The sequence below is a fragment of the Sciurus vulgaris genome (genome assembly GCF_902686455.1).
Source record: "Sciurus vulgaris genome assembly, chromosome: 2".
Classification (NCBI taxonomy): domain Eukaryota; kingdom Metazoa; phylum Chordata; class Mammalia; order Rodentia; family Sciuridae; genus Sciurus; species Sciurus vulgaris.
The window spans coordinates 160,863,623-160,875,293 of NC_136462.1; the positions used below are offsets into that span (position 1 = coordinate 160,863,623).

The following is an 11,671-nucleotide window of genomic DNA, read 5'->3' on the forward strand; positions in this document are numbered from 1 at the left end:
TTGGGGGTCTGCCAGGCAGGTTATCTAATATGCCTGCTGCACACACAGTACCTGGATAGAACACTCTGCTTCTCAGGATGAGCACCTACTGAAACCAGAATGAGAACTGGAACACCCTTGGAAGATTCTGAGAAAATACTTATGAAAAACTTACAAAAAGATTTATGAGGATTTATAAAGACCAAAAAGCAACAAGGGTAGAAAGTCATTAAGAGAAGTTGTTAAGATGAAAAGGTAAAGAATTAGACAAAAGTAAAATGGCTTAATGAGGAATTTTTTTTTTTTTAAAGCTTAAAAATGCAATATAGGGCTTGGGGTTGTAGCTCAGTGGCAAAGTGCTGCCCTGAAGGCCCCGGGTTTGATACCCCAGTACTGCAAAACAGATAGATAAATAAATAAATAAAAGAAAACCCTTATTGGCAACAATATAAGAAGTCATCTGTTGGAACACTGAACTCAAGAAGTACTCCAAGAATAAAGAAGGAAAGGACAAAAAATGGCAAGAGGAACATGGGAGAGAAGATAATAGCTATGAAGGAAGGAAAGAAAGATAAGACCTAAAACAGACAATTTCTTTTAAAAATTAGAAAAACTGGAGCAGAATAAGTCCAACATAATTTTAAAAAGTGTTCTGAGGTTAAATGATAAAGAGACAAATTGAAATAATTACCTCCCAGTTCCCCAGGAGGCTGAGGCAGGAACAACACTTGAGCCCAGGAATTTGAGGCCAGCCTGGATAATATAGCAAGACCCCATCTCAAGGATCTCACTTACTTCTGATATTTCGGAAAGTTTATATATTCATTCTGGTAACTTTATGTAATATACTTTCGCTAAGTTCTCTATTCCTTCAGACATTAGGTCAGATGTCATTTTCTTACTATGAACTATGATTACATTAGCATGTTTTTCTTCCTTCTTTTCCCCTACCATCCAATGTTAGCCAACAACTTACCTTTCCCAGGTGTAATTTTATATTATAAATAAGATAGACTAATGTTGGGTTCAACCTACATGACTTCCCAAATTGGATCAACTTCACATAAGTAGGCCTACTCTTAGAGTCACAGTCAGTGATTGCAGAACATTCTGGGCTTCCTTGGGCTTCCCCCAAGTAATAGCTTGCTGAATCAGCAGCCGCACCCCCCACCACCCGCTGAGAAATGGGGTCAATAGTAGCTCTAGGTTCATCATTTGCTTCATCTTCCTTCAGAACTCATCTCTGGCTCCTCCCATAGTGAATGGACTCAGCTGAGCACCAGCTTGCACACAACAGGATCTGATTTTCCAGAAGAGGCTCAGGCAACTGCAAGTGCAGTTAACACAAGTTCACTAGAAGTTCTTTGCAAGGACTTTTGACAGTAAGCTGCCTCGAAAGCATGAAATACCAGAGTCAAGAGCAATCATAAATACCCAGTCTTGATGGCACATTGTTTGTGCCCAGTGACTCCCAGTGACTCAGGAGGCCAATGGAGGAGGTTTGCAAGTTCAAGACCAGTCTCAGCAACTTAGCAAGACTTTTCTCAAAATAAAAGTAAAAAGAGCTGGGGATGTAGCTCAGTGGTAAAGCACCCCTGTGTTCAATCCCAGTACAGAAAACAAAACAAATATGTATACTTGTTTGTTATCAGACCAGAGGTAAGGAGGTAAGGATGAGATTATATTAAGCCATCTTGGCTCACAGTTAAGGTCTAGTGGGAAAAATACAATTATATGTAGGTGTTTTTAATTTTTTCACTTTTTCTCCATTAGCCAGGTGTGGTGGCTCACACCAGTAATCCCAGCAACTTGGTAGGCTAATATAGAAGGATAACAAGTTCTAAGTCAGCCTCAGCAACTTAGTGAGACCCTAACTCAAAATAAAGAATAAAAAAGGGATAGGGATGTTGCTCAGTGGTTAAGTGCCCCAGGTTCAATCCCCAATACCAAAAAAAAAAATTTTTTTTTCTCCCTAGTAATTAGCATCTTTTGCTTAGGTGAGCAGTGATAGTAATTGTCATATGGAGGATTCCCAACTGATGATGGTTCAGCTTACAGGTTTTTTTACTTCTTGGTGCAAAAAAATGTGTATTCAATAGAAACCATCCTTTGAATTTTAAATTTTGATCTTTCCCCAAATTTTGATCTTTTTAGTGTGGCACTCATGTGATGCTGGGCAGTGGCAGTGAGCCTCAGCTCCCAGGCAGCAGTGTGATCATGAGAAGAAAGGCCCAATGTTCTGCACTGTACTGTGACCAAGGTACGATGTTCAGGGTGCTAGTTGTATTAATTTTCAACTTACAAGGGGTTTGCTGAGATGTATTCCTAAATCCTTTCATATGTAATTATTAGACCCCACTCAAAAGGGTTTTTTTTCCCCCGCTAATCATTTTGTTTTGCTTTGTTTTATTTGCTCATTGTTAGAGAATAGGGAAAATATAAAATGTTTTTTGACAAATCAGTGCCTCCACTAAGAACAGCTTGAAAAGCCATATTTTAAACAAAAACTGTTCAAAAATATCAAAAAGCTGTAGAATCAATCAGGATCAGAGAGCCCAAGATTCAGGAGAGCAAGGGAATGCAGAAAGGTGAGTTGATTCTGAAACTGCCTTTCCCCTGAGGACATTTGCCGATTTGGGGCACAGGGTAAAGAACAGGCTGAGACTCTGAGCCTTGCATGGCCACAGGGGCTTTCTTAGGGACAGAACAAAACTGCAATCCACTGGGATGCCAAGATTTCAGTGAAAAGAGAAGTAGAGGGAACTGAGCCTGACACATGGCCGGCTTTCCACAGGACATTTGCCAAATTCTGATGTTTGTTTGAGGTAAGAGATTAGGAAGCTAAGCATAAAGTCTCGGAAAAGAAGGAGGTTTTTGCCAATCTTTCAATGCTGAAAAGACAAGGACTAGAGGGCAGGGCTTGATGAACACACAAAGCTCACAGCTGAAAATGCTGAAGCTTCAGTTGAAAGTGGAACCGGGTTAAACGGAGCCTACCAAAAGAGTAATCCAGCCTTGATTCAGGTTGGTATCAGGTCAAATTAAGGGAATCATCTCTCACTCTCTTTGCTTAGTAAAGAAAAAGATAAGTCTCTCTGAAGAAATATGCCTACCATCTGGAGCCTTTTATACACAATGCCTACCATTCAGTCAAAACTTACTAGGTACTCCAAAAGATGAAGCCATAGGACTGAAAAGCAGAAGAAAAAGGAGACGATAGAAACATACCAATAAATACCTAGATATTAGTGTTAGTACATACAAATTTGAAACAAGTTTGTTTTTGGTGCTGGGTATTGAACTTAGGGCCTCATTCATTCTAAGTAGTCACTCTACCACTGAGTAAAATAAGTGCGATGCATTCACTAATAAAAAGGAAAAGATGGAGAAAACAGATGATGGAAAATTTTTACAAAGAATTGGAATATATGAAAAAGAATCAAATGGGAACCCTAGAATTAACCTTTTTTAATAACTAAAACTAAAAGCCAATGGAGTTTTAACAGCAAATTAGACTCAGGAGAAAATTACTAAACAGAAAGACAGAAAACTGAAATATAGAGACAAAAAAAAAAAAAAAAGGAGTTGGGTGTGGTCCATATGCCTGTAATCTCAGCAACTTGGGAGGCTGAGGCAGGAGGATCACAAGTTCAAGGTCAGTCTCAGCAATTTAGCAAGATCCTAAGCAATTCAGTAAGACCCTGTCTCGAAATAAAAAATAAAAAGGGCTGAAGATATAGCTCAGTGGTTAAGCAACCCTGGTTCAATCCCTAGTACAAAAAAAGAAAGAAAGAAAGAAAGAAAGAAAGAAAGAAAGAAAGAAAGAAAGAAAGAAAGAGAGAGAGAGAGAGAGAAAGAAAAAGAAAGAAAGGTGAAACATAGTGAAAGCTTCTAACATTCTTGCAATTGGAGTACAAAAAAAAGAGAGAGTGCCAGACAGAAGAGAGAATTGTACAGAAGTATTATTTGAAGGAATATTGACTAAGAATTTTCCAAAATAAAAGAAAAATATCAACTCACAGATGCTACAAGAAGCTCCTCGTGTCAAAACAAGATAAATATAAGAAATCAATACTATAGCACTCTCTAGTTTAGCTATTGAAAATTAAAGAAAAAGATAAAGTCAGCCAGAGGTGGAAGGTAGAGGGGAAGAGACTTACCCTTCAAAGGAGTAACCATAAGACTGACAGTGTACTTCTCAACAGAAGTAATGGAATACAGAAGATGGGGAATCATATCATTAAAGAACTAAAAGGAAAATAGCCACAAACTAGAATTCCATCTTCAGTAGACATATTTGTGGAAAATGAGAGCAAAATAAAGATGTTTTCTCATACTCAAAACCAGAATTTGGGATTGGGGTTGTGGCTCAGTGGTAGAGTGCTTGCCCTAGCTTGTGTGAGGCACTGGGTTTGATTCTCAGCACCACAGAAAAAAATAAATGAATAAAATAAAGATATTGTGTCCATCTACCAAAAACAAAACAAAACAAAACCAGAATTTGATGGCTTATGCCTGTAATCCCAGTGACTTGGGTGACTGAGGCAGGAGAATGGCAAGTTCAAAGCCAGTCTCAGCAACTTAGTGAGACCCTGCCTCAAAATAAAAAAGAAAAGGGCTGGGGATGTGGCTCAGCAGTTAAGCACCCCTGGCACTTAGAAAGAAATTTATAGTTTACGTGCATATATCAGAAAAGAAGAAAAACTTCAAGAGACTCTGAAAAGGGTCTATTAGATGTATCTAGTTCACCTTTGTCTTCCTTCATTTGTGCTGCTACAACAAAATACCACATTGAGAAATTTACAAAGAACAGAAATTTATTTCCTATAGTTCTAAAAGCTGGGGAGTCCAAGATCACGGTGTTAGCAGCATTGGTGTTAGGTGAGACCCGCTCTCTCTCTCTCTTTTTTTTTTTTTTTTTTTTTGGTACTGGGGGTGAACCCAGGGATTCATTGAGCTCAATACCATTGTGCTGTTTTTTGTTTTTTTGTCTTGAGACAGGGTCTTGCTAAATTGCTATAGCTGACCTTGAAATTAAGATCCTCCTGCCTCAGCATCCTGAGTCAGTGGGATTACAGGTGTGTGCCTCTGTGCCCAGCCCCTCTCTCTGCTTTTATGATGACACTTGGTTGCTGCTTCCTCAGGTGGTGGATGGTAGGAGGGTAAGAGGGACAAACTCCTTCTGAAGCCTCTTAGGACATTAATGTAATGAGGAGTGAGATATCATGACTTAATCCTTCCTAAAAGGCATTGTTAATGCCATAACAATAGGGATTAAATTTCAACATGAATTTTGGAGGGTTGAAAGCCCTACACTATTAGGGAGGAGTAGCCCTATACTATAAGGAACCTTCACCCTGTTACAGAATTATCTTTCTAATACAGATTTGGCCATCTACTCTCTAGCTCAAATGTTTTGGGATGACTTTTGTTTGCGTGCAGATCAAGTCTTTTTCATAATCTTTTTCAGATCTTCAAAATCTTACCTCGCCTATCATCCCAGCCATATTTCCTGTCCCTTATTGTCCCTGAAGGTGTTAAAGATGACTGGTGGTCTTCCAAACACTTTCTCTACTCATTCCATGGTATGGAGTTGTCTGTTGAAGGTGGTATATTCCCTCCAGGAATCCCATTTCCCAGCCCTTCTTGCACCTATGTATGTCCAGGATCATATTCTTTGCAATAGAATGTGAATAGAAGTAGTATGTGTCATTTCTAGGTTGGAGATTCTAAAAGTTCAGTGGAAAATTCTCATTTGGGATTTTTTACTGGTTAGAAGAAAAAAATTCTGAGATCCTAAAGATGGCAGAGCCACAAAATTAATTTATCCTGGGTCCCTGAGTCCCCACATGAAGGAAAACTGCTTTGCTTGCCTCTGAGTTGGTTCATTATCAGTAGCTAGGGCTTTTCTTGTTTTGTTTTGTTTTATTCCCCATGCAGGGCAAATTTAATCAGCAGTGGATTCCTATTTACATGCTACTAGTTCATTAACCCCAACTGAAAGAGAATTCCTATTTATCATTAATTCTAGCAAAAGTCATGGGCTTGACACTCATTTTGCTCCCTTGGATCACATGCTAATCTCTGAGCCAATCACTGTGGTTATTTGGCTAGGCCTAGGTTATTGGTGTCCACCAATGCCAATGTTGGTTCATTGCATCCAGTTCTGCATTTGGAGTGTAGAGTCATCCCCAGTCCAAAGCAAATAACCTGGGCCTGGAGGAGAGGGGTTCTCCCCTGATATGCACGGAGTAGGCAAAAAGAAATACCTCCATTTAGTGGCTCAGGCCATGCACAGAGGTTAAATCCTTACTAAACTTCTCCAGAAAATAACTACAGCTCTTTTCTTCTCTGAGAGTAGTGTAGCAAATCATAGGTCACAGCCATCTAGTCTTTATCATTCCTCATACCCTTTCTATGATGATCAGTGATGTCAGAGTCAGGACGCCAGAGTCGTTCCCTCTACACCCACCCCATGCACCATTCCATGCTTGCAACCTGATGTTCCTTCAAAAGGGCAGAAAGAACTCTTTAGGGCAGTGAAATTTGAGCTAAGACCTCAGGGATAGCAAAGGAGAAGAGAGGAAATCATTAGTAACAGAAGCCATGAGCTGAGAAGCAACTTGAGGTGCTAGAGGAGTAGACTGAAGCTGATATGGCTAGATTGGGGTGTGGCAGGGAGATGAGATTGAGATAGGCATGGAGAATTAGGCAGGGGTCTGATCATTTAGGACCTTGTGCATTTGGGCATGGAGTCTGGATCTTTGAGTCATTGAAGTATGGGACTTTCAAATGCCATGATCTATTTTATTTTTTAATATTTATTAATGTATTGCCTTGTTGGGGATTGAACCCAGGGAGGCTGTACTACTGAGCTACATCCCCAGTCTTTTTTTATTTTTTATTTTGAGACAGGGTCTCCCTAAATAGCTGAGGGACTTGTTAATTTGCTGAGGCTGGTCTTGAACTTGCAATCCTCCTGCTTCAGCCTTCTGGGATTACAGGTGTGTGTGGTTTGGGTGTGTGTGTTGAGGGGGTCTCTACATGCTAGGCAAGCACTCTACCACTGAGCTACATTTCCCAGGTCCCAGCTTATTTTTTTTTTTTTTTTTTTTTTTTATTTTGAGACAGTATCTCTTAAATCACTGTGGTTGGCCTGGAATTTACAATCCTTCTGCTTCAGTCTCCTAAGAAGCTGGGATTATAGGGTATACTCCATGGCACCCAGCTAAAATTTTTAAAGATGAAAAATAATGGCATATTTGCTTTCTGATAGAAGTGATCTAGTAGAATGAGGGAGATGGATAATATAGAGGGGAAAGAGATAAGTGAATGCTTCAAGTCTCTGATAATTCAAAAAAGAGCCAGACTAGAAGCACCCTAGAGGTCTTGGCTTCCAGGAGGAGAATGAACATTTTCTCCAGAGGTGCAAGTGTACAGGGTTCAGGAGATTAGAGGTGGGAAATTGAGCAAAGTTATATCAGGAGCTTCCATATTTTCAATTAAGATTGAAGAGATCATCTGGAAGATTCTATATTCTTTATTCTCAAGTAAGAATGAAGGGAGGATGGAGACAGTGGTGGGAAAGATTTGAAGCAAGAGAAAAAGGATATGAACTTCTGAGGATATAGCTCAGTGGTAGAGTACTTGGTTAGCATGTGCAAGGTCCTGGGTTGAGTCAGCAGTATTAGAAAAAAAAAGTTATGAAGTGGTTGTCTTGGAGAGCAGGAAGTCAAGTTTCTTAGACTAGAATGATAAAATTTTCTTTCATAATAGAACAGCAAGCTAGGAGTTGTGGTGCATGCTTGTAATCCCAGCAACTCAGGAGATTGAGCTTGGGCAACTTGGAGTGACCTTGTCTCAATATAAAAAATAAAAGGGGGATGCAGCTTAGTGGTAGAGCACTCTTGTGTTTCATCCCAAGTACCAAAAAATAAAAAGCATCATGAAAATGTTTTAGAGTCTACAATGTCTAATGCAGTAGTTACTGTTTATGTTTAAATTAAATTAAATTAAATTAAATTAAATTAGAAATTTAAGTCCTCAGTCTCACTAGTCACACCTCAAGTATCAATAATGCATTCTTAGAGAACACAATTAGGCCAGGGAGTTATGTTGAGCATATGCTTAAAGTTGGCAGTAATAGTCAGCTGTAGTTCATAATTTTTCTCCAGCAATGTTTAATAGCTCAGTGACAGATCAAGAGGTAAGTGTTACAAGTTTTTGAAGATGAGATTTCTCCAGACAAATAGGGAAGAGGGAGAGATGAACAGAGCATCAAGAGAACTGGGGCAGCTTGGGAGGCTGAGACAGGAGGATTGGGAGTTCAAAGCCAGCCTCAGCAAAAGCAAGGTGCTTAGCAACTCAGTGAAACTCCCCAGTACCAAAAAAAAAAAAAAAAAAAGAAAGAAAGAAAGAAAGAAAGAAAGAAAGAAAGAGAGTGTGTGTGTATTGGGAAAGGAGAGACTATAATGCTGAACTGGAAAAACCTATGCTAGAAAGAACAGTGAAGTTGCAGGTGGTGTCAAAAGTGTCCTATGTAGGGGCTGGGGTTGTGGCTCAGTGGTAGAGTGCTTGCCGAGCACATATGAGACACTGGATTCAATCCTCAGCACCACATAAAAATAAAGTAATAAAATAAAGGCATCGTGTCCATCTACAACTAAAAATATTTTAAAAGGTATCCTATGTAAAAATGACTCCTCTAGAATAAAATGTGTAGCTTACTTTTTCCATAAACTCTGCCTCAGAGATTAAGTTGTTGATGAGGGAATTTTTTTTTTTCTTTCCTTTTTTAAAAAATGAGGTACTAGGGATCGAACCTACAGGCTCTACCATTAAGTTACATCCCCAAACATTCTTATTTTTTATTTTGACATAGGGTCTTTGCTAAGTAGCCCAGGATGGCCTTGAACTTGTGATCTTCCAGCCTCAGCCTCCCAAGTCACTGGTATTACAGGAATGTGCCACCATACCTGGCCAGAAATTTTCTCTGTACATAAGTACTCCAATTCATGAAAAAGAAATGATAGAATGAAAGCATCCACAATCTATAAATCTTTTTTTGGGGTGCAGGGGGAGTTTGAATCCAGGGGTGCTTAACCACTGAGCCACATCCCTAGCCCTTTTTTGTATTTTATTTAGTGACAGGGCCTCACTGAGTTGCTTAGGGCCTCACCAAGTTGCTGAGGCTGCCTTTGAACCTGAGGTCCTCCTGCCTCAGCCTCCCAAGCCACTGGGATAACAGGCATGTGCACAATCTTTAAATCTTAGTGAAACAATAAATATAGGTAAATGTTATCAGTGATTAAAGTCATAAAAAAGAGGGATAAGACATTTTGTGTATCCTAATGGCAATACTCAATACCACCTACTTTATTTTTGCTAAAAAGTCAGCCTGAGTTTGATCAAGCTTCTGGACCCAACAACCAAGTTTAGAAAATACAAGAGACAAAGGAACAGGTTAGCACCAGGGATATAAAAATCAGTCAAATCCAGACAATGGAAATTATTGTAGTTATGCACTTTAGGATTACATAGTGAAATATTAACAGATGAAATGATATATCTGGGATGTCTTTCAAGATAATCATAATGGTGTGAAGGTAGTAAATGAAAGTAGAGGGAGCCACTTGGTGATTCTTAGAGCTGGTGATGGGAACCTGGGGCTTTGTTATACTATTCTACTGTGTGTCTTTTTGAAATTTTTCATAATAGGAAGGTTAAATGAAATAATACTGGATGTTTTTTCTAGATAGGAGCCTGTCTCTGTCCTTCCTTCAGTAGACTCGAAGGAATTGCCTTTGCTGTTTCCATATATCCCTACCTTCCATTCATGTCTCTAGCCACTACAGTCTTGCATCTGCCCATATTCTTTCCCCAGACCTGTTCAGGCTAATGTCTCTGGGATCTGCACAGCCAGGAGATACTTTTCTGCTCTCAACTTCCTTGCTATGTCTTCGTTTTCAAAACTCTTTCTAAATCAGGACAACTGGAGTCAGACAAAGGACTCAGATCCAGGCTCACCATGTCCTGTCCTGATGTTCTTAGTGGAGAACCTCTCCAGACCTCCATCTCCCCCTCTCTAAAATGATGCTAGTAACTGCCTCTACCTGTTCTGGGTACCTGTTGCTGTGTAACAATTTACTCCATAACTTAGGGACTTAAAACACTATTATCTGTTTTGGTTCTGGGTATTAAAGGTGTCATCTGGGCAATTGTCAGTGGCTTTGTGGAGTTATAGTCAGAAGGTGCGAGAGGATTGGATGCCTTTACTCACATGCCTTGTCCTAGTCTAGGATGGCCCACCTAGACTAGGCTAGCCCAAGAAGCTAAAGCTGGTCCCCACCCCCCGATCCCCCATCCTTTCCCCATAGCCATTATGGGCTTCCTTGCAGAGTACTTGAACTTCTTACATGACAGTTGATTTCCCCTTGTATGAGCACTCAAAGAGACAGAAGGGGAAACCTCTGATCTCTTACAGCCAGACATGGCACAGAACCACTTCTACCACATTCCATTGGTCAAAACTGTCACAGAGGGTGTGAGGAGGAGTTGGACGCCGAATGGGTCGCAGCCGAAGCCGCTCTCCGCGGAGGGAAGGTAGGCGGTTCGGGTCCACATCCCGGGAGAGAGAATGAAGGCGCCGAGAAAGGTCCAGGTCACTGGAGAGAGATCGGAGAAAGAGCCGTTCAAGATCCCCACACCGAAGGCGCTCCAGATTTCCAAGACGACATAGATCCACATCTCTTTCCCCTTCTCGACTGAAAGAAAGAAGAGAGGAGGAAAAGAAAGAAACAAAAGAAACAAAGAGCAAAGAACGTCAGATTACTGAGCAAGACTTGGAGAGCAAAACAGAGGAAGAAATTGAAATGATGAAGCCAATGGGATTTGCCTCTTTTGACTTTACAAAAGGGCGGAAGGTACACGGCTCTGTCAATGCCTATGCCATAAATGTGTCTCAGAAGAGGAAGTACAGGCAGTACATGAATCGAAAAGGTGGATTCAACAGATCTTTGGATTTCATTGCATGAGAACTGAAATTTGAAGAATGAGTTTTTTCCCCCTCGTCTTGGTCAGAGAGTGGATTTTGTATTTAATATGCCGCAAAACCAGGATCACTGTTCTTCTTTCTTGTAAAGTAAGAAAATCTTATTTACGATGTGTGCAGTTTATTTACCTTTCCTCAAAAGAAGATAGGTTAAACATTACATTTTTTTTTTTTTTTTTTAGGAAATATCATTTGGGGCAGTCATCATCCCATTTTGTTTGTCCTTATTCCTATGGAAGCTGTATATGTTTTTTTCTTGGATGCTTGTTAGGACTTTATAACAAACATGAAAGTTATTTGGATGTTTCTCCAATAAAGCAATATTTCTACCCCCAGAAAAATAAATAAATAACTGTCACAGAACTTGCCAGATTACAAAGGAGGAGACTTAGTGAAGTATAAGAGAAGAAGGTATCAAAGTCGGTCAGCTGTGAAGTAAATCCTACCCTCTATTATAAAAGCTTTCCCTTGATATTGACCTAATCTGTAGTAATGCTTTAAAATACAATCCAAACAGAGACCCTGGACCATCTTTTTAGGCAAAGAGCCTACACACTAAGAGACACCACCTATGTAATAATTAAAGAACTTGCTGAAGGGCTGGAGTTGTGGCTCAGTGGTAGAGCACTTGCCCGGCATGCG

General features: G+C 40.0%; 1 pseudogene across 1 annotated transcript; it reads left to right on the forward strand.

The window, feature by feature from the left end:
- The first annotated feature begins 10,529 nt into the window (after positions 1–10,529).
- On the forward strand, positions 10,530–11,387 carry LOC306649706 (annotated as a pseudogene). Its single transcript, XR_013766995.1, has 2 exons — positions 10,530–11,119; positions 11,212–11,387. The product of XR_013766995.1 is annotated as an uncharacterized misc_RNA (transcript).
- Positions 11,388–11,671: the final 284 nt, after the last annotated feature.